The 22,299-nt window shown below is 40.7% G+C and overlaps 1 pseudogene; it reads left to right on the top strand.

Annotated features, from left to right (window-relative positions):
- The first annotated feature begins 4,070 nt into the window (after nt 1-4,070).
- Nucleotides 4,071-4,475, top strand: LOC121925900 (annotated as a pseudogene).
- The last annotated feature ends 17,824 nt before the right edge of the window (nt 4,476-22,299 follow it).

Raw genomic sequence — 22,299 nt, 5'->3', positions numbered from 1 at the left:
ATTGTACCCCATCCCCAAGGCATTCTTACCTTGTTAGATAAGAAGTCCATAAAATGACAAAGTACTCTCCTCCCTCTCACATTCCTCCCAATTCTTCAAACCCAAAGAAAAGTAATTACACTGCTGAACCTAGCAGCAGGAAGTTAACATTTCACAGATTTCCAAACTGCAACTTGATTAGCTTTTCAGTGCTAAAATTAAATCTGTGAGAGCTTCAGAGAAACCACCTACTCAGCAAACAGTTACTTTTTTGTTTGTTTTTAAAAGGTGGCTGGGGGGGGGGCAAGGGAGAAAGAAATATATCACATTAAGGCATGTCCAAAGAGAAACCTTATTAAAGGATGAAAGTAAACAATTCTGAGCTTTACCACTGTATAAATCATTGGAAAGGGGATTAAGGAGAAACACAGTTCCCGTAGTATTGTCCGATGAATGTGCAGTGTGATATTTTCCCTTATCTTACTCCCTAAGAATCAGCATAGTGTAGAAGTTTGAGTGTTGGACTAAGATTTTGGAGACTAGGGTTCAAACCCACACGTGGCCATGAAAACCGACTGGATGACCTTGGGCAAGCCAGTCTCTCTCAATCTCAGAAGAAGTCAAAGGCAGACTCACTTAGAATAAATCATGCCAAGAAAATCCTGATAGGGACACCTAAGAGTTGGGATGTTAGAAGCTTATTTACTTGCCCATGAAGGGACACCATTTGATCCAGATAAGGTAATTTATCCATCCATTCATTGTTGATTTCAAATATACGTTTGGATTGCATTTTTATCTGCATGTGAAAAGCCTGATAGAATTGCAGCAACACTATATTGCATCCCTTGAGTTTAGCATTAACCACAGTCTTACATCTCCAAAGTCTACATGGCTCTGCCTATACAATGCCTTTCTGACTTTCTTTTGTTCACAGGGAAAGTCTGCTTACACGAGGATCCTCTTTTTAGAAGAATGCCTCACCCAGGATCATATTTGTACAATGAATGTATTTTCACATCCGTTTTCAACAGATCTCTGTCATAATAGCATTGCTACAAAGCAAATTATTTGCCCTCCAGAAACTAACAGTTTAGTTGGATGGAGGGGAAAAAAGTCATTTTCTTCTCTGCTGTTAATAAATTAACCTTAATTCTGGAGTATGTGTGAACTTTATCTGACACATATGCCAATGTATGAAAGATTAATTTTTCCTCCTCTTGGTTGCTAATTTTGACAGCAATTTGAAAACCCTGGGAAACTATACAAAGCTAAATTCATCAGTAATGGAAGCTGTGATGTAAAATTAATCACTGGTTACCATTATCACACCACGTTTGAATTGGTTCCCCCTTGTACCAAATAAGGCACTTGGTTATAATCAAGAGATATTATTTTTCAATGAAGAAATATTTTTCTCTATGGAGAAAAACTGTGAAATTTCTCCTCCGTTTGTTTTTCATTCACTCAGTTTTTCAGTACACTTTATCAAACAAGACATTGCATGATAATCAGTATAACCCTTTCCCGTCACCACTCCCTTCTCCTTCTGTGTCATGTCTTTTTAGCTTGTAAGCCTGAGGGCAGGGAACCGTCTAACTAAAAAGATTGCATGTACAGCGCTGTGTAAATTTACAGCGCTTCATAAATAAAGGTTAATAATAATAATAATAATAATAATAATAATAATAATAATAATTTCATGTAGCATACACATTAAAAAGAAACAGATAAAGCCATCTATGGAGCAATGGCAGTTAGTGTCAAACTGCATTATTTCTGTAGTGTAGACTAGGTCTATGTGGCAAGTGGGTGGATGAGAGGCTGACTGGGATCAGAATGAGTGGACAGTTAACTCTTTCCTGTCCTGATGTGGACCTGAGAAAATGTGCCTTTCTGTAGGTGCCATTTGGATTGAGAAGAACTCCTTCACTGGTGTCAACTGGAGTATTTTCTCTCAATGCAAATAACAGATTCAAAGGATCAATTTTCATCAGTACCACAGGGGAAGAAAGAGTTAAATCCCAAATCTGAAAGATTACTTTAAAGATGAAAGATGATAATGATCTGCTGAAGCCATCTGCAAATAGTGGTGGTGAGTAGTTGTAGGATGGTGCTCAGGCCCAGAACATCATCCCCATACCACTTAGTTATAGATAACAGTAACCTTCCAAGGTCTGGTTAAACTCTCTCCTGGTTAGATCAGGGGTACTTTAGCAGTGGATTCCTGTACTAGCTGGGGTTGGATTAGATGGCCCCTGTAGTTCCTTCCAACTTTATACTGCTAGAAATCCTGAAAATTCTCTCTCTTTCTCGATCCTTTGTTTATCTGAGCAAACATCATGTGTTGAAACAATTTTTTCCAGCAGAAAAAGAACCTGATATGGGAAAAACACATGTAAATAGAAAATTTGTTACAAACGGGGAAAAATACATCTTATTAAGGCTATCTATTCTGTTTTGTTCTGTTCTTACTGGGATGATTTTCTTGCCCCAACTGATAGTAAGTTTAAGAAAAGGCTTATCCTCTCCCCCCAGACAAAAGTTAAACCAGAGAAGCAAATGTAAATGTCCTTCTGTTGACTCAATACAGATGGATTTGTTCTGGGACATTTTAACTACTCCAAAATATGTTCAAATTTGGCCAGAGGTAATGAAATGTCCCCAAAATCATTTATGGAGGCATTTCTTTGAGGCTGCGTTTGTGTGTGTGTTCCTGCTCATGTAAGTTACTGTTGGATCTATTTTTGCTCTTACACTTAGGGAGGCCAGGGTTAGATTTTTCAACAGGGAGCTGTGAATAGCTTAATTCTATTTAGTGTCAACCTTTGTGTGTTTTTAGCTATATTGTACTTGTTTTAGATTGTAAGTGAACTTGACTGCTAATTTTAGTGAAAAGACATGGTATAAATAAACATGATGATTATAATATTAAAATAAATTTGATCCCATCTGCTCAGAGCTGGTACTTCCATTATTCCTGAAAGAATCAGAATGCACCAAACATTTTACATGTTCACAGTGCAGAGAGCCTGCATGCTGTAGTGGCTTCACTGTTGGACTATGGGTCTGGTGAACAAGGTTTGTATCCCTGCTTGGCCATGAAAAGCAACTAGGTGACTTGGACAAGTCACACTCTCTTAGCCTCAGAGGAAAGTAAAGGTAAACCTCCACTGAACAAAAAAATATAAATCTTGTGGTAGATTAATTTCAGGCTGGAAAAGATTTGAAGTCACACAACAATAAAAGGCAGAAATTTAACTTTGACTAGGTTTCAAAACTTAAAATACTTCTTTTTTTAATCACAGCAATCTATAAGAATTATATTTCCAAGAAGACCCTTGCCCTTCTTCTGAAGTATTCTGGATGGCCTTGCTGGAAATGTGAGACATCAGACTTGGGATTCTGAGGAAGACTTGCCACTGGATATTCTACCCCATGTAAGGAATGTCCATGAGTCAATCAGTCAATCAATCAAGCTCTCTGTCTGTCTGTCTGTCTATCCAGCTGCGAATGTGTGTGTGCATGCATACACACGCATACATAGGCATACACATTAAAAAACATTTTACAGGTTGCCTACCTCTTATTAATTTGTTAGAGCTGCCCATGTATGGCAGGTGCATGAATCGTGTGCTCCACAGGAGGCATATATCCATTTGGGGAATACCATGTGGCCTTTAAGACCTCCAAATTGCCCCACATTGGTGTCTGTATGTGCCTTCATGTCATCTTTTGATGAATTTCAGAGGGATTTCACATGAATTTCACAGGGTTTTCTTAGCAAGGAATACTCAGAGGTGACTTGACATTGTCAGTACACAGTGTAACTGATCTGATTCCACTTTCACTGCTATGGTTCCATTCCATTATATCCTGGGATTGGCACTTTAAGGAGGAAAACTTAGAATTCTCAACTAGAGAGCTCTATTGTGTCACCAAACTACAAACCCCAGGATTACCGGTGGAAGTTAAAGTGAGATCATAGGACTATAACTGTGCAGTATGAAAGGGACCCTGGTGTTCCTTAAAAGATTGCTATTCAGGTTCCTGGCATTCTTTGCTTTTTTTTCTGACTGGTCGCCACCGACATGGGATGTGTGCGCATGAAGACAGTGAAAAAGGCTGCCCAGGTCATAAGTGAAAAATATTATACCTCGCCTTGGGATTGACTTCCACACAAACAAGCGAGTATATGAGGAGATTGCCATCATCTCTAGCAAAAAACTGTGCATCAAGATTGCAGGGTAAGTCACCCATCTAATGAAATGTATTCAACGAGGGCTGGTCATAGGTATCTCCATCAAGCTGCAGGAAGAAGAAAGAGAAGGGGTAACTATGTCCCTGAGGTTTCTGTCCTGGATCAGGAGATCATTGAAGTGGACCCTGATACCAAGGAGATGTTGAAGCTGCTGGATTTTGGTAGCTTGTCTAACTTGCAGGTTACACAGCCCACCATAGGGATGAACTTCAAAACCCTAAGAGGAGCCACCTGAAGCCATTTCTGTACTGTCACTTTTACAATAAATATATAGAAACACACTCACACAAAAGATCCCCATTCAAACAGTAACCAGGTCTGGTCCTATGCTCAAACTCCCTGGCAGTATTAGTGTTTTTCTTTCTTTGTTTAAAGTTTAGGTCCTTCTGAGCAGTTTCAGGGGATACCAATCCCCCAACATCCTTAATCTGGGCTTAAAATGAGTTCATAAGTGATGAGTAGTCACTTCTGTGCTGCAAAATGGTGCCCGTGATGGGACCTCTGGAGGAATCCACAATGGCAGTCTTTTGGCCTTCAGGGCTCTGAATTAACTCTATCCATAGTGTATACAATGTTTTGCAGAGGTACATAAGTAAGAAAAGGATAGGTTCTAGACTGAAGGAGTTTACAGTCTGAATTTTGGTGCCAGAGGAAAGCAGGGGTAGAGGGGGATTAATGTGAGCAACTAAGCACTACAGATCTCAGCACTGACAGTGGACAATGGCAACTTCAGAACATGCTTGGTTACTGTGCTGTGCTACCAGTAACAAAGAGGGAGCTTAAAAATAAGTCCTCATCAGTCCCCACTTTTTCTAACCTTCATTTTGCTCCTGAAGAAAGCTGATGTCAGTGTTGGGCTGATTAGGTTTGCCAGTGAATCTGGTTCACGAAGTAATGAGGCTGTAACTTTTCAGAGGTTTGGAAAGTAACTTCCACCTTCTCCCAGTTTTGAAATTTGAAGCCCCACCTAATTAAAGTTGAATGACACTAAAGAAAATGTTTAACTGTACTTGGAGCCTGTCGGTGGTCCCTATATCCTGGAGACCACAAGGCTTAAAATGAAATGAAGCTGTATGCTTATTGTGCAGAAGACATTTGATTTATTCTCAATCCATCACTTGACTAGAAGTTGTCATTTCTAATCAATATCATAGGAGAAACCCCAACGCTCAGATGAACCAAGGTGACTGCTTGTTAGAAAAATCCCTCCAGGAGCTGGGCTGATTATCTGCCTTTGAAGGGTACACTAGCTTTCTCGAAATTTTGAGGGAGTGTCAGGATCAAGGCCAGAAGGCTTTTCCAAATTTGTCTTGGAATTAGCATAGACGAGCTGCAGCAGATGTAAACATACTTCCCAAAGTTGATCTGAGCTTCAAATAAAAACATGACAGGCTATCTTGGTGGAATTCTTGTCAGACATAGACAGCTTTGTGTCAAGTGGGCATCTGGAGAAGATGTTATCTGACAATTACATAGAACAGAATCTGCTACCAGGGAAGAGTCTGCAAGTAGATTTATGAAGTACCTCTAGGCCGGTTAACCTTCACTAGGTTGATTTAAACTACCAAGTGAAATGCAGTGCACGCAACTTATGCTGCTCTACCAAAATCACATGCAAGTAGGTCACATTAGTTTTGATGGAACCTATGACCATTTTGTGTTTAGGATCATGACCATAAATAGTATGAAGGCATACATCCAGTAAAATAGTGTACAAACTGGGGTGGGTGAGAGGAAAATGATTTGTGAGATCATAGTGTTTATAGAGACATTTGGATATTCCATACTGATATTTAATAGTGGTGAATTCCATGTCAGTGCCTCAGTGAATCTGCTCTGGATTTTAAACCACATTTTAAGGTGCTGCGCCTATTTTGGAATTCTGCATCTGGAATAGCTTTGTGAAGTCAGAAGCAGAGCAAGCCTGCTGTCTTGAACACCAGTTCCCATCATTCCCTGGCCAGCATGGTTGGGGTGGTAGTCCCAATATAGCTCAAGGATGCCAGGCTTGGGAAAAGCTGCCATATATGATTTGTTTCTGGAATCTGCCATTCCTGTGCTCAAGATAACAAATTATTGTTACATTTATTCTGTTCAGTGGCTTGGGAGCCCTGGAGCTTTTGTTTAGAATATTGGCACTCTTCTGATCCTGTACACTTTCATTAGTTACTAAGCCAACCATTTAATTGATCTGGCAGAGCAGCTCATCATAGATCTCTTCCTGTAACAGATAATCAGTGCTGGTTCAGAAGAGGGCAAGGAAAGTGAATACAAACACTGCCCCTTTCCCTCTGATAACTGGTACCTGTACTGGGAAAGTGATGATCAGTTTGGAATGGGTGGGGCAGAGGGATGGGTTGGCAGGATTCAAACCAGGGGCACGTTTCAGCTAGGGGCTGCAGATCTCTTGGGGTTCAGGTCTTGAAATATAGGGGCAGAGTTGCTAATGGCTGATAGGCATTGTTGAACAACAGCAGTAGACATTCTTCAAGCAGCATGGCCACTTGGCCAGGGGGGGTCTTAAAAAGTAATTAACAAGTAATTAAAAAGTAATTAAAAAGTATTTTTTAAAAAAGGCTCTGATGCTTGTGAGTAGCAGGGATTGCCTCCTGGTAGCTCTGATATGACTCCTGCTTTGCCACCTCACCTATTGCTTTATTTATTTATTTATTTATTATCACATCTTTCTTCTCAGATGGGACCCAAGATGGCTCACATCGAGTTAAGAATGAGATACACTTGGCTCTCCACATTTGCAGGGGTTAGGGACACAAGATCCCCATGAATGTGAAAAATTGCAAATAACGCCCCCCCCCCCCGCACAGAAGCCAGTTAAAGTAAGGGGTGGGCTGGAGAAGAGGAGCATGCATGTGCATTTTCCCGATGATGTGGGTCTGGCACAGTTTCCTGACACACTATGCCCCGAATGTGGTGGGAAACCACGTCATTTGGCCTCTCTGTTTTAGGCCATAAATATATAATACCCTGAAGGCACTAGTTCCCATGTGATCTTGGAAGTTAAGCAGATTTAGGCCTGGTTGAATGAGAGACCACCAATGAATATGAGGTGCTGTAGGCTATATTTCAGGGGAAGGAACTGGCAAAACTACTTCTGAGGATTCTTTGCCTAATAACACCCTATGAAATCCATGGAGTCTCCACAATGAGAGAGACTTGAAATCATCTATACACACAAGTTTGTCTCACCAAATGATTGCTGGGGGGGGGGGGGGGTGACCAAGTAAATATAGAAAATATACAGATCAGTTAGTAATGTATTCCTGAGCAGTACTTCTTTAACAGAAAATTTGGTACCAGTGGCAGAAATAAAATTAAGACAATAAGGACAGGGTTCCTACACCAGAAAAAAAAATAGCAATTCAACATGTTTCAGCAAACATTTTATCCAAAACTAATATGCACATATGAAATGAAACAACCCTGCCAGGTCAGATTTACGGTACATAAGTAAACAAAAACATTTTGAATCTTCTACATGCTACTTGAAAGCTTCTTCCAAAGTGCATTCAGGAATGATTTAATTTTTTAAAATCAGCCTCCATATTTTTCTGATTTTCATGTTGGTGGCCAAACATAGAGATTTTTTAAAATAAAGAACATGCTGATGCTAGGTCCATGTAGCGAACCTATGTCACGCATGCCCTTTCTGTCAAGTGAAGTCATTTCTGAGGGCACACAGAGAGATGGGAGAGTGGGGGAAGAGTAGGAACAGGCACATGCCTGTACCTCCTCTTCCCACACTTTCCTGTGCCTTTAGCTGCCTCTCCGTAGCTAAAGGCATGGGAGGGGGGGGAGGACGGGGAACAGGTGTGTGCCTTTTCTTCCTCTTCCCCCTACCCTCCTGTGCCTTTAGTTGTCTCTGGGGAAGCCCTGTCCCTGAAGGTGGAAGTCCCATCCCCCTGTCACTAGGTAACACTCGGTGTGGGAACAGCCTCTAAAAGATTCACCATCATGGTGCTAGGTGTTTAGATGCTTATCTATTTTCCTCTTTTGCTCTCTATTTTACTATTCATACACACTCAGTAAGAGAGTCTGGAAGCAGCTGCTGTTTATCTTGCCTGTTGTAGGCAAGCACACACCTACAGCAGGATCAGTTACAACAGAATCCCTTTCTTTCCCCAGATCAAGATTTATTGTATTGTTTTACTGCAGACATCCTGTGCAATCTGATATTGAGGGTTTGTGCTTTTTCAGCTCTACTTCATCATCCTTCCAATGCTGATGCTGCTAGAACACTTCCAGCTAGATACAAGAATGACAATGAAGATTATCAGATTAGCACTTACTATGGGATAAGGGCTGGTAAATCGCCTCCAAAACATTGAGAAAGCGTGTGTGTGTGAAATCCTGGTGTGCTTCCTCAACGTCAGGGAATCATCGGCTCCCCTCCAGCATCACTGCATCGTTCGGGGAGAGGGAATTTCCACATTTAGAGGAAATTCCCTCTCCCTGAACAATTCAGTGACACTAGAGGGGAGCTGACGATTCCCTCACATTGAGGAAGCGTACCAGGCTTTCACACGCACACGCTTCCTGAACGTTTCAGCAGTGATTTACCAGCACTTAAGCGCTGGTCTGATAATCTGTGACCTGCTCCATGTACTGAAGTCACAGACGACTCTTTCTTCAACACTGGTGCCTGGACAGTGTCACCTTCTGCATCAGAAGGCAGTTGAATAGCTAGGACAGGCCATGTGGTACACATAGCTCTGTTCTACAACCAAAAGGATGTGGCCATAGGGCTCTTGGGGAGGTGGCTACCCATCTGCCACTGGGAATTGCTGCAATCCAAATAGACAGACTGACAGTATAAGGCAACTACTTACATTTCTATGGGCGACCAGGGCTTGGGTCCTGACTCACCCATGAAACTCACTGGGTGACCTTGAGCAAGTCACATTCTCTCAGTTTCAGAGGATGGCAGTGGCAAACCCCATTTGAAAAAAACATGCCAAGAGACACCCATTTGGCTTAGTGTCACCATAAGCCACAAACATATTGAGGGCACACAACAACAATAACATCTACACTACACCGTTATAACAATTTGATAGCACTTTAACTGTGTGGCTCCATGCTTTGGTATCATGGGATTTTCCTATTACTACTTACATTTACACCAACACCACATAATTCTGTGCTCAAGAACAATAGTGTTTTACCAGAACTCTCTTCTGAATACTTCATTCAACTACACATTTCCAGGATGTTGTAGGAGAAAGCTGTGGCAATTTATTTTTGTTTAATTAATTAATTTAATTTATATACCACCTTTTTCCTTGTACACCACCCAAGGAGGCAATTAAATGCTCAAATTGTGCTATGTGTCTGCACTGTGATTGGAATGCAAAAAAGAAAGTGTAAATTCAAGTGTAGTAAGGTGTTCTTTTTCCTTGGGAAGCAAAATGACTGAAAAACAACAACCAGGAGATTATTATGAACCAGAGCAATTGGCTTGAGTTACCACTTGATGTCATGCTGGTGCTACCAAATAGAGCTGAAAGGCATTTACAAAACCTTGACTAGTAAAGGAAACAGGTTGAATGCAGACAGAAGTGGGAAGCTTGGCATATTTCTTGTCTTAAGGCTTTTCTTCAGATCTCTCTGTAGAACTTTGTTGTCAGTCTCACAACTTTATTGGAGATGGCTTAATGGCAATGTAACTCTATTTTTCAAGCAGGGCTTCGGGAAAAAAAGGACCTAGATTTTTCCTTCTTGGAAAGAATGATGTGTGTGAAGACAGCATTCTGCTGATAGATTGTTCCTGTCTCTGAAAGTCAACTTTAGGTGTTTGCCTTGCTTGGCTGCTATATCTGCAGAGAAGGGTGGGAAGTGTGATACACTTTAAAAAAACACGACTTTTAAAAAGTCTTTCTTGATTCTGTTGCACTTAAATATATTTAGGCTGCAAGTATCTGGAACTTTTGGGGAGTAATTGCCATTAGACTCAATAAGGCTGATTTCTGAGTGCATGTGTAAAACATTGCACAGTTTGTGACTAAAAACTATTTCGTTCATTATTTGAACTCAGTGTCCAAATTAGTGATAATTGAGAATTTCTTTTTAAAAAAATAAATAAATAAGAATTTCCTCCAAATTCATGCATTTCTGAATTAGAGTTGCCACTACCTTTTTTTCCCCTGAAAGGCTTCTCATCTTTAAATGTTAAAGGGCAGGCAGGCACAATGTGATCATCTCCAGGCAGAAAAGAGTTGCTTGTAGTTATTTGCCACCCAGTTGACTTCAACTTATGGTAACCGTATGCATGAGTGACCTCTAAGATCTCCAGTTATCAGTTGCCCTGCTCAGTCTTGCAGACTCAGGGCTGTGGCTTTCTTGATTGAATCAATCCACCTGTAATGCCATTTTATTAATTTTCTACTGCTTTTCCAGTGTCATCTCATGATATATCGAAAGTATGAAAGCCTCACTTTAGTAACCTTCACTTCTACTGAGAGTTCAGGCTTGATTTGCAATAAGACCCATTCACTTCTCTCTCTAGCATTCTATGGGATCTGTAGAATTCTTCTTCAGCACCACATTTCAAATGAGTCAATTTTCACTATCCAGTTTTCACTTCATACATAGAAATCAGAAATATTATGGTATAGATCAGTGATGGAGAATGTTTTAGAGTCCGAGTGCCCAAACTCTGTGCCGTTCCTACACCGGGTGTCACACAGTGCTGTGGCGGTGGACTTCCACCTTCCAGAGGTGGGATTTCTGGGGAAAAACCCCCAAGGCTCACTCTCTCAGACTCAGGCTAGTAATAATAAACCCCTCCTCTGATGAAACTTGCCAAGAAAGCTCATGATAATTTCACCTTAGGGTTGCCAGGAACAACGTGAAGGCACACACACACCACCTGCCCACTGGCACCACTCCTCCTCCTCTCTCCCTCCCAGCTCTCACCAATGGACAGGTGGGTGACTTGCAGACACACATTTAAAACAACAAGCATTTAAAAAGCAGACAAGACACACAACAACAACAAATGTAATATGGGGAGCCAGCATGGTCCAGTGGTTTGAGCGTGTGACTGGGGCTCGAATCCCAGCTCAACCATGGAAACCCACTGGGTAATCTTGGGCAAGTCACATTCTCTCAGCCGTAGGGGAAGGCAATGACAAAAAAATCCCCTCTGAACAAATCTTGTCATGTTAGGTTTGCTTTAAGGTCACCATAAGTTGGAAACAACTTGGAGACACACAACAAAAACAAAAATCATTTAAAAACCACAGAAGCTCGGTATTCCTACCCAGTTTTCAAGTCTCCTCTCTAGAGGCAGCAGTAGTAGCAGCAGCAGCAGCCTCTGAGGCCAGCGAGGCTCCTCCCGGGCCCTAGAAGCTGAGGGCAGCCAGGGCCAAAAGCATGACTGCTTGGAGGAAGGAAACATCCCTTCCCAGCTACTGGGATTTTCAAACTCCTCATCCATGCTTCCTCTAGCTAATAGGAAGCCAAGACACAAGAAGGAAAGGAATCTTGGCCAATGACGAGTCCCCATAGAGATGGTTTCCCATGCCCTCTCTAGCATGTATGTCATGCGTTCGCCAACATGGGCATAGATGAGTCTGACATTGGTATTTAATGATATATCTTTACACTTGAAAATCTTACCTAGTTCCTTTAGAATTGTTTTTCCCAATCTTAATCTTTTGATTTCTTGTCTACAGTCTTCATTTGGATAATGACTGAGCCAAGGTGTAGGGACACCAACTATTTTAAAATCTTTCTTAACCACTTTAAAGTTAGGTAAATCATCTATGGTCATTATTTTTGTCATCTCAATATTCAACTGTAACCCTATTTTTGTACATACATCCGTAACTTTCACCAGCAGTCATTCCAAGTGTTTGCTATATTATTCAAGTGTTTCTTAAATAAAGAATATGTCATGTTTTGCATATAAATGAAACAGACAGGCTGATTAAATATAGCTTTGTCTTACTTTCTTGCCAATGGGAGAACAATCTGTTTCTCCTTATTGTATCCTGACAATAGTTTCTTGTCCAGAGTATAGGTTGTGCATCAGGACAATAAGATGTTGAATACGCCTATTTCTTTTGGAATGAACCATAATTTCTCATGATCTTGTTGTTGTTCTTGTTGTTGTGTGTCTTCATGTTGTTTCCAACTTATGGTGAGACTAAGGCAAACCTAGAATGGCATTTTCTGAGACTGAGAGTGAGTGTGTGACATGCCCAAAGCCACCCAGTAGGTCTCCAGAGTCACAGTCCAATGCTCACACCATTGTGTCACACTGACTCCAATCAAAGTATTTCCTGTAATCTATAAGGTACAAGTTGATTTTCTTGTGAAATTCTTTTGTGTACTTTATTATCCAACATATGTTTGCAATATAATCCCTAGTGCCACTTCCAGTTCTGAACTCAACTTGGATATCAGGCATTTCTTGATCCACAGAGTAGTTGATCTCCTGAATTTGTCCCATACAGATGGTTGAGAATTTTTTTCAGTCCTTTTAAGATAGAAACTTTATGAAAATCTGCAAGTCTCTTTATAAATCTGATGAAAAAAACCTTGAACTTCCAAACAGGGAACAGAGCACAACTGATAGATACATCCATATCTACTCCAAAGTCACACATATAAGAAATATTTTCTCTTTCTCCTTCTGATTGCTTCTGTCTTTTCTTTTCTTTTTCCTCCTGTAAACTGCTTCATTGTTCAAATTATGAGATGTGGTACATTTCCACTTCATTCTGAACTAATCAGACTGGACCTGGAGCACTGTGTCCATATCTGGGTGCTACATTTGAAGAATGCTGTTGGCATATTAAGGTATGTCCTGAAGAAGGTGTCCAGCATGATGTGGAAACTACTCCTATGGTAGGATTGTTGAATGTGGATATATCATCTAGAGAAGATCAAAGGGAGATATAATACAGATTTTGCAAATACTGAAAGGATCATCAGACTGAAGATGGAACAGATAAATTTAATGGATGGAATTAAAGGAAGCAAATGTCAGCTAAACACTAGAAAAAAATAGAGCTTGCTAAAGTTGTTTGGGAACTACAGCACCCAGAATCCACCCAGTCAGCATGATTACTTAGCCTAAAGGTAGGTCAAGATTTTGTATCCCCAAACTTCCCAATGACAAGAGAGGGTTTTTTTGGGGGGAGGGGTTGACAGTGGAGTAGAAAGCTTAGGGAAATATGTGTTCTCTTTCATTAGAGGTATTTAAGCAGAGACAGGAGATCCAATGTCTAGTTGTATCCTGCATTGTTGCAGATTGTTACTGGATTGCTGCTCCCATCAATTTGATGAGAGCAATTGTGAGAGCGGACACCCCAATAGTATTTAGAGGCCTATACCTTCTCCAGTCCTGGTTTGGGATGGGATGATCTCCCAGGTCTCTTCCAACACCATGTTATTGTGTGGCCCTTTAGACTGCAGCTCCCAGCATTACCATCATTGGGTACAAATGATGGGAGTTGCAGTCCAGCAACATTTGAAGGATCATGTGATTCCCACCACTTCTATAAAATCAGTGTGCAAACTAACATTTGTGACTTTCCAGCCTTTTCTTATGCTTCCTACCTTTGAGTGAGAAAAGGAAGGAGATGCAGACACCAGAGGAAGAAACATTGCACATGAAACAGTGAAGAACAACTGTTACCTGATTTCCTCTAAAGGGATTACATTGGAAGCAGTTACATTTCACTAATAAGTATGAGCAGTTAAGTGATCTCACAGAAAGAAAGGGAGAAAAAAGGAGCAGGGAGTTCGGTAATGCTGTCTTGCAGATAAATGAAAGTTGTGCGGGTGGTAAAAATCAGCTATAATTCCCCTTCTGTCCTGAGAATAATGCGAACAGGGAATAATATGTCCAGTGCTATAACATTTTGCCTTTTTCAGTGCTAAAATCCATGCATCATCATTAGGCTAGTTACTGAAAGCTGATGAAAATTCGCTTTCTCTTGATGGTACATTTTAGTAACGGTTTTTATCACACTTCATCAAACTCCTCTTTCTTATTTTCAGTTGCTACACTGATAAAGGAAAAAGATGGGCTTTAATCACTTTTGGTTGGAAAGAGACATGCTTGTTTTAAATCAAACTACCTATACAATCCCCAAGACACCAGACGCTAAAAATACCAAAGCATTCATGTTCAAACAAGAATAAACCAAGCTAATCATTTTTAAATATGTATTTATTTGTTCAGATATCCATTTAAAATTTTTGTATTCCTTTCCCACAACCAACTTTTGTCTAAAAGCAGTTCATAGTAGTAGCAATGACAGCATTTCAATCAACCTAAGTCCATAATAATGTCCACATTGCTATGTTGTTGTTGTAGCTGTTGTGTGCCTTCATGTCATTTCGGACTCATGGCAATCATAAGGCAAACCTATTATGGGGTTTTCTTGGCAAGAGTCATTCGGAGGAGGTTTGCCATTGCCTTCCCCTGAGTCTGAGAGCATGTGACTTGGCCACACTGCTATATAAAGAATATAATAATAAACCAGTGAATGCTATGTATCAAACCAGCAACAATAATAATTCAAAGACCATAAATTAAAAACTCAGTTAAAAATAACACGTTTAATCTTAGTGGGGTTCACATGTTACACTCTACTTGTGTTTAGACTATATAGTCACATGTTCAGATATTGGTTAAAATCTCCATATCCATGGTTCATTTCTGATTTCTACCCAGAGTACAAACCAAAAGTACAGTTGTATTTCATTAGAATGTACACACAATATGCTTGTGTGAATTGATGTACACATTTACTTTGAATAAGCTGTTAGTGCAGTCTCCTATAGTTTACATGGAACACAACCTTTTCTGTCCCCCAAAGAGCTGCTTTGGAAAATTCTCAGGAGGATGTGTATGTGTATGTTTGTGTGTGTATCACTAGAGCCAGCATGGTGTAGAGGTTTGAGCAATGAACTAGCACTCTGGAGACCAGGGGTCAAATCCCAGCTGGGCTATGGAAAACCACATTGGGTAAGTCACACTTTTTCAGCCTCAGAGGATGGCAATGGCAAACCCTCTCTGAATGAAACTTGCCATGAAAACCCCATGATATGTTTGCCTTAGAATCATCATAAGTCAGAAACATAACCTAGAAGGCACACAACAACGTGTGTATCATTAGTATATTACTATGTTTTTTCAACTCAGGGTTTGATATTGATTGGCATCTCTTTATCACCTTACTCCCACATGGTTGCATTCAGAGTTAGTGAAAATAACAAACTCATAACACGGCAAATATGGTCCATGTATGAAAAAAGGCTTTAGCAGGGTGGTACCAAGACATTTTGTAGTCTTAGGCAAAGGACAAGATGGTATTCACCCACACCACATATAGAAACAAATCTGGCTGGCAATTGGGAGAATGTTCTATAACTTCCCTGAAGGGAACAGGCTGCTTTAGGGTCTTTAGGGACAGACTGTTGCACAGTCAGCTTGCAACACGTTTAGATCTGTTTTTCCAAGAAAGAGGAATGGTCAGAGGATTCAGGTGGAATGCATACATGAGACCATGTGGATAAGTGCTCTCTTGTAGATCTCTTTTATGAAACTGGACTTGAGGACATGAAGAAGGGCCCCATGGTTATCAGATGTATAACCAATTGTTACCTCATGGTCAGCCCCCCAATCACCTCTCAATTTTGATATCAATTTAATACTAAAAGGGACACTGGGGTGGCTGACCTAGAAAGGCAATCCCACTGCAGAAACCTGTGCATGCCATATTTGGAAAACTGGTTGGCTTTAGCAAGGCAGGAAGCAAGGGCACCCACCACAATGGGATCATACAAAGACATCAGTATAATCCCTTTGTCTATGCTGGGCGATGACGGGATCCCACCAAAGAAGATCGCCATTTATACACAGACAAAGGACACTTCTCTAGTAGTAGAAATTTCCCTTTGAGATATTCACGCCAGTTATCTGAACATTTTCTCAATCTCCCAACCATTCTTCTCTCTTGGAAACCCATTTAGCAGTGAGTTAATCCATTCATTCCGAGATTACTGCCCCGGGATATAATTTTGAGTATATATACCACCACTAGACAATAGCAATTTGGTCTACTTTGGGACTGGGCAAACACTCTGTTTGTTCTATTAGATTACTTAATAAGCCAGCCACTCCACTTGCCAAGGCGGCTATTGAATCATCTCTGTTCTGGATGCCCAGTGATTGGAACCATGCATCAGGACTGATGCTGTATTACTGTTAACAAAACCTCCAGTTTTCCCATTCTCTCACCTTTGCTTTGTTAGTTTTTTGTGTGCACACACATGAACTTGTGTATATATGTGTTGTTATTTTCTCAATAAAACTACAAAGCTTATTTGGAATTGCCTCTGGAGGTCTGTGTGATTTGGAACCAGTATAAAAAGGGTTAAGATCCTCAGGCTAAACGTTGCCCCAGCCAAGGTATTTTATTTGAGCTATTAAAATTCCCTAAAAACATGTTAATTTGTGGATGCCCTCCCAGGACCGCCAGCTTTTCAGGTAACACTACTGAGCCCACACTTTCTAATCCTGATTCTAAATGTAGCAACAAACAAGGAAAGTCAAAAAGCAACAGAATATAAAAGGGGATAGAAATTGGAGTTATTCAAGGCCTTTTTGTTCTGCCACCTATGAAGGAGTGGCTTGTTCTTGTTGTCCTGCCACTGATGTAGACGATGATGAGCATCCTGTTAAAGACATGCACACATGTACATTTCCATTATGTGTGCATTTATATTTTGGAGGGTGCTTCCTTCCTCCCTCCATGGCTCCTGATCCCTCCCCTAACTTACTGAACAGTCTGTGAAGCCCCCTGCATGGCCATCCCCTGCTTTGTGGGGAGCAGGGAGGATTGCAGAAGCATCTTCCCATAGCCAGATGTGAAGTAATGACATCAGCACCAAGATCTATTGGGGCTCTCTGGAGGTCTCAGTACTGCTATAATCATTTCATGTCTGCCAATGGGGACATAGCCAGACGCCTGTGAAATCCTGTCAGTTCACCACAAAGCAAGAAATGGCCATGCTGGTGGGAAGTGGGGCTTCAGAGACTGTTCAGTAAGTCATGAGAGGTAGTATATGACACAGCCCACATTTGGTCCACATCTGGACCTACTACACTACACTGAGCATACACGATCACAGCCACTGTGTGTTTAAATGCCATTGGCTTGTATATAATGTTTGTTGCTTAGTAACATCCAATTTGTTAGCACTGGCCTCCTCAAAGTACTGTCTCTTCAGCAATTTATGCAAAGCTGTTCTAGGCTTATGAAATATTTGTATGTCTCCTTTGGTAATATGGGTCAGGAAAAATCTGGATAAGTGGTCTGTAAGAATACGTATATAAGTTTACTGGTCCAGTTTATGGCAATTTGGTGAGGATTTATATTGATTCATGTACATTTTATGTTTTTATTCTTTACTGATAAACAAATATTAGTTTATACTATATACTTTTGCTTTTCTGATGTGCATTGCCTTGCTGTGTAGGGACTTAACCCTGGAGTTCCCAGTCCAACTCTCTCACTACGCCACACTAGGTCTCATATTGACTCTACTGATCATTTTATTGAGAAGTAGAGCTGAATCTAGGCACCAGTTTTCACTTTCCCCCTTCTGGTGTTTTGATGCTTTAAAAGTTGACACTGACAGTGATCTCTCTGCAGAGGAGAGAATTGTCACACACAGCTTGTTTCTTTGCAAAAACTGATGTAAAATGGGCCATAAGGCATGCTGAGCCCCATCCAAAATCACAATAGAACTATTGGCTTATACTCACTTACTCCAGCTTCTTTCAATCTGATGTTCCCCCAGATGTGTTAGACTACAGCTTACATTACATCCTGGCACTGGCCCATATGGCAACATGGTCTGATGATTATGGACTTCTTCACCCAACACATCTGGAGTGTCCAAGGTTGGACAAGGCTGATCTACGCATAGAACAACATAGTGGTTCCTTATTTCTCTATAGGGACTCTTCGTTTAAGTGACATGGTTGTATAGTGGGTTACTTCTGTGGTGAAGTGGCAGGGGAGAATTTCAGTGAGTTGTATAGTGACATACTTTTGAAAAACATATTTCAGACCTTTATGTAGGATGAAATCCTGAGCCATTATATGCTATGAAGTCACAATGAATAATTTTCTTTGCAGATTAGAGAAAGTTTTAACTTCACCCTAGACTAGTCACAACCTCGTAATCTACTGCTTGAAGTTGCATCAGTACTAACATCCTGCTAAACAAAAAGAGCTAGTTTTTAACTTAAATTCCTGACGTAAGTTCATGTATGTGATTATGTGCAGCTTATGATGCCAGACATGGAGCTGTCAATATCCAGAGGAGCAAGGGGGAAAAAATCTACATGGTGGAAAACTCTTGAGTACATTGTATGTTTTTGAACAGGAATGAGAAATCACATGGTGGCAAACATTTTTTTCCCAACTGGGTGCAGGTGTGATTGGTGGCACTGGTGTTGTCAAGCAATGGATCCATCCTCAGTCTTAAACACAGGCTGTTCTGGAGTTGTAAGTCAGACCATAGGGCTGATATGATTCTGTCTTGAAATACGTCATTGCCACCACTCCCCACCACCTGCCACTTCAGAGAGCTGCCTCTTTGTATCCAATCATAGGGCCAGTTTTGTGTCACAGAGAAGGAGTTTCCTCTTGTGTCTACCAACCAAATGTTTCTCAGCCCATGGTAGGACACAGAAGAAACTTGTCTGTTTGAACCAGAGAACAGGCAGATCCACATATAGTTTCATAACATATCTGAATAGTATACTAGATAGGATGTAGCAGCCACACTTATTTAATCTAAAGCCTGCCCTGTTCAAAAACTACACTAGATGGGTCTACTTGTATACACATGCACGTGCGTGCGCACATGCGTGCACACACACACAGTGTATGTAGAGGAGGAACTGAACTCTCCCTGTCCTTTTCTTTAAATTCTGCAGTCCATTGCTTAAAGTTTTACACATACCAGCCTGACTCTTATAGTGGAAGTGAGCCAAACCTGTATGAGAGTTTCTAAGGGCAGGATTAGGAACCTCTTCAGGTAAGTGGCCCCCTTCAGATACTGGTGAACTACAACACCATCCCTACACAGCATAACCAATGCTGAGGAAGGCTGGGAATTAAACTGCAGGAACATTTAGAGGGCCACATATTTCTCATTCATGATCTAAGGTTATGAAATATGAGGAGACGGATGGTGAGGTGTTTCAGTTACTTGCAGCTTTGTGCTTGTTTGGATGGTATAGTTGTGCCCACTCAGCCTCTTTTATGTAAGAGTATGGTCCTGTACAGACAGGCCAAAATAAAGCTGCTTTGGGTCAGTTTGGAGGTATGCTGTTTAAATTATGTATCCGTCCTAAGAATTTGGAAGCTGCACATAAGCCACATTCCAGTCCTTAGGACTGGAACATGGCTTTGGCATAGCTTCCAGACTCTTAGGATGCATACAGCATATCTCCAAAGTGACCCGAAGCAGCTTTATTTTGGCCTGTCTGTACAGGCCCTATGATTACATAAATATGGCTTCTGTTGTTGGTCCATTCCCTAGGAGAGAGTTTTATTTTTCCAGACTATCAGCTGATTTCACATGTAATTAACCTGATGTTTCTAGTCACTGGACAACTGGCACCACAATATTCAACTTTCATGGGACGGTATTGCACTTATGGTGATATGAAGGTATCAGATGTCCAATGCCTTATTCACACATGCAAGCTTTTACTTAAGAGAGCACACCATTGCTTAACATTTATTATAAGACCATAGATTGTCTTATTGTCTTTTGTGGATAAAGTCTACAGTGGCTACAGAAGATGACTGGCTACATAAGAAACTGAACAACTGGCATCTGTCTCTTTGCTGTGTATAAGATTTGTGTGGGTGATAGAGATAAAAATAAAGGTGTTTTATATATATTAATAGATAAATAAGCAGGGTGGTGGGTGGTGATATGGGGATAATGAGGATGTTTGGATTAATTATAATTGTAATGCAAGCTCAGAGTAATGAAAGGTATCAAAGAATGTATTAATGGTATGTATGATTTTAATACTGAATAAAATTAATGCAAAAAATAAAATAAAAAAAGATTTTTCCAATTAGGAAAAGTTTCTGCTATTCTTTGCCTTTGGTATCTCTTCTAATTTTGACCCACGGAGTGCATTCAATCTTAGCTGAAGATGAAATATGTGACTGTTCAATTGCCATTGACTACAACCCCCATCATCTAACTACATGTTCCCTGTTGGCCTCACATGTAGAATGATGAGCTTGGTCAATTTCTTAAGCTTATCATTGCTTGGTTCTGTCTTGCTCTACCAAACTTTTCCAACCTGGTACCTTCCAAGTGTTTTGGGCAAATCAGGACCATCCCCATGCATGGGCAGTGTTGGAGTTGTAGACCAGTATGATTGCAGGGTGCTGGGCTGATGGAAAGCATGCTCTACAGATGTCTGTAGCACTTCAGTGAAATGGGCAAACTTTTTCCAATGACAAAATTTATATCACTGATGCTTGCCAGCCTCTGTTGCTGAATTGTGTTGCATTTCTACAACATGGCAAAGTCAGATTGTTTTGTCATTTGGAAACTTTCACAGGCCAAGACTTGTGTAAAAGCTTATGATGGGCAGTGTGCTGGATGAGCATTGAAGTTAATATGAGAACACACCAGCTTTTGTGGAAATGGTTTATGGCATGACTGAGTGAGTGTGTTGTCTCACATGTGTGGTCAGGAGCCTACAGCAAGCTGCTGTCACTCACAGTGCTGTCTTTATGAGCAATTTTGTCAAGCATATATGATTGCAATGAGTTTTTAACAGCTGTGGAAGACAGATAGAGAAAATAGTGAAAGCCTCCAGGAAAGTGTGGGGGGAAGGGAAAGAAAAGGAAAATGGATAAAAATATGACTGCATTACCATAAAAAAAATGAAGAGACACATACAAGTCCAGGAAAATTGAGTGCAAAGGGGAAAAAGCAGGGCTTGATTGAGGTGAACAATATTGTAAAGTACTTGGGAAGAACTGATTAGCTTTCTTTTTCAATTCATGCCTCAATGCACAAGGAAGTGAAGGAAAAAAAGGAGAAGTGTCACAAAATGGCAGGTAGCTGCAATCTCGCGCATACATACTTGGAAGGGAGACTCCCCCACCAAATCTGTGGGACTTACTTCTGGGTAAATATGGAGAAGACTGAACTATGGATCTTATAGGGCTGCCTCTACTATTCCCAAAACTTTACGGTGCCTCTGAGATGAGTACTGCAATTAGGTCCCCATAGTCTCTGGATTTAAGAATCATGCAGTTGGAAATGGAGAAGTGGAATTATGCTTGCACAAATAATCATGTGCCTATGGGGGCAGTACTATACTATACAATGCTTCTATACCACTAGAGCATACTACTAATTACTACTATAGTATGCTACTATACTCTCTGTGTCTTGCCTGTTTTATTGCATCTTTGTGGATAGACTGATAGTCAGGTTGAACTTCCTCTCACTGTTCCTCTTTCTTAGTCGTGCAATCTTAGTCATGCAGCCATAGTAAGAAGACCATTTTCTCTCTTTACAGATGCTTTATAATACTCTCCAAGCAAATTCTACACAAGCCAACACATACTGGCCAAAATCCCACATTGTCTTAGCATAGCATCTACTGAAGGAGTTATGCTATGTTGGTACTATGCAGTTCTTGTACTGTGCACCACCATAGCACAATGTTGGCTTACATTGTAGGAGATACAGTGAATGCATATAACTGCCACTTCATTGTGCAATATTCAATGCACAGGTGGTATACAATGTGCATTGGTACACTATCCTAGGTGGGTTATTTTGTACCAGCAATGGTTCTATATGTGCAACTCTACACCTGCTCCATCAGCTGGATACACCTGTTTCATTTTGTCCCCAAAGGTCACAGTGCATGCACAGTGTAACTTATGTCTGCACATGCCTCCAACAGAATTCTGACTGTTGTGCTTGTGTGTCTCTCTGCATGCACATGTGCTAAA

Source organism: Sceloporus undulatus, chromosome 3, assembly GCF_019175285.1.
Source record: "Sceloporus undulatus isolate JIND9_A2432 ecotype Alabama chromosome 3, SceUnd_v1.1, whole genome shotgun sequence".
Classification (NCBI taxonomy): Eukaryota; Metazoa; Chordata; class Lepidosauria; order Squamata; family Phrynosomatidae; genus Sceloporus; species Sceloporus undulatus.
The sequence above is the reverse complement of the archived record's forward strand: the minus strand, read 5'-3'. Positions and strand labels throughout refer to the sequence as shown.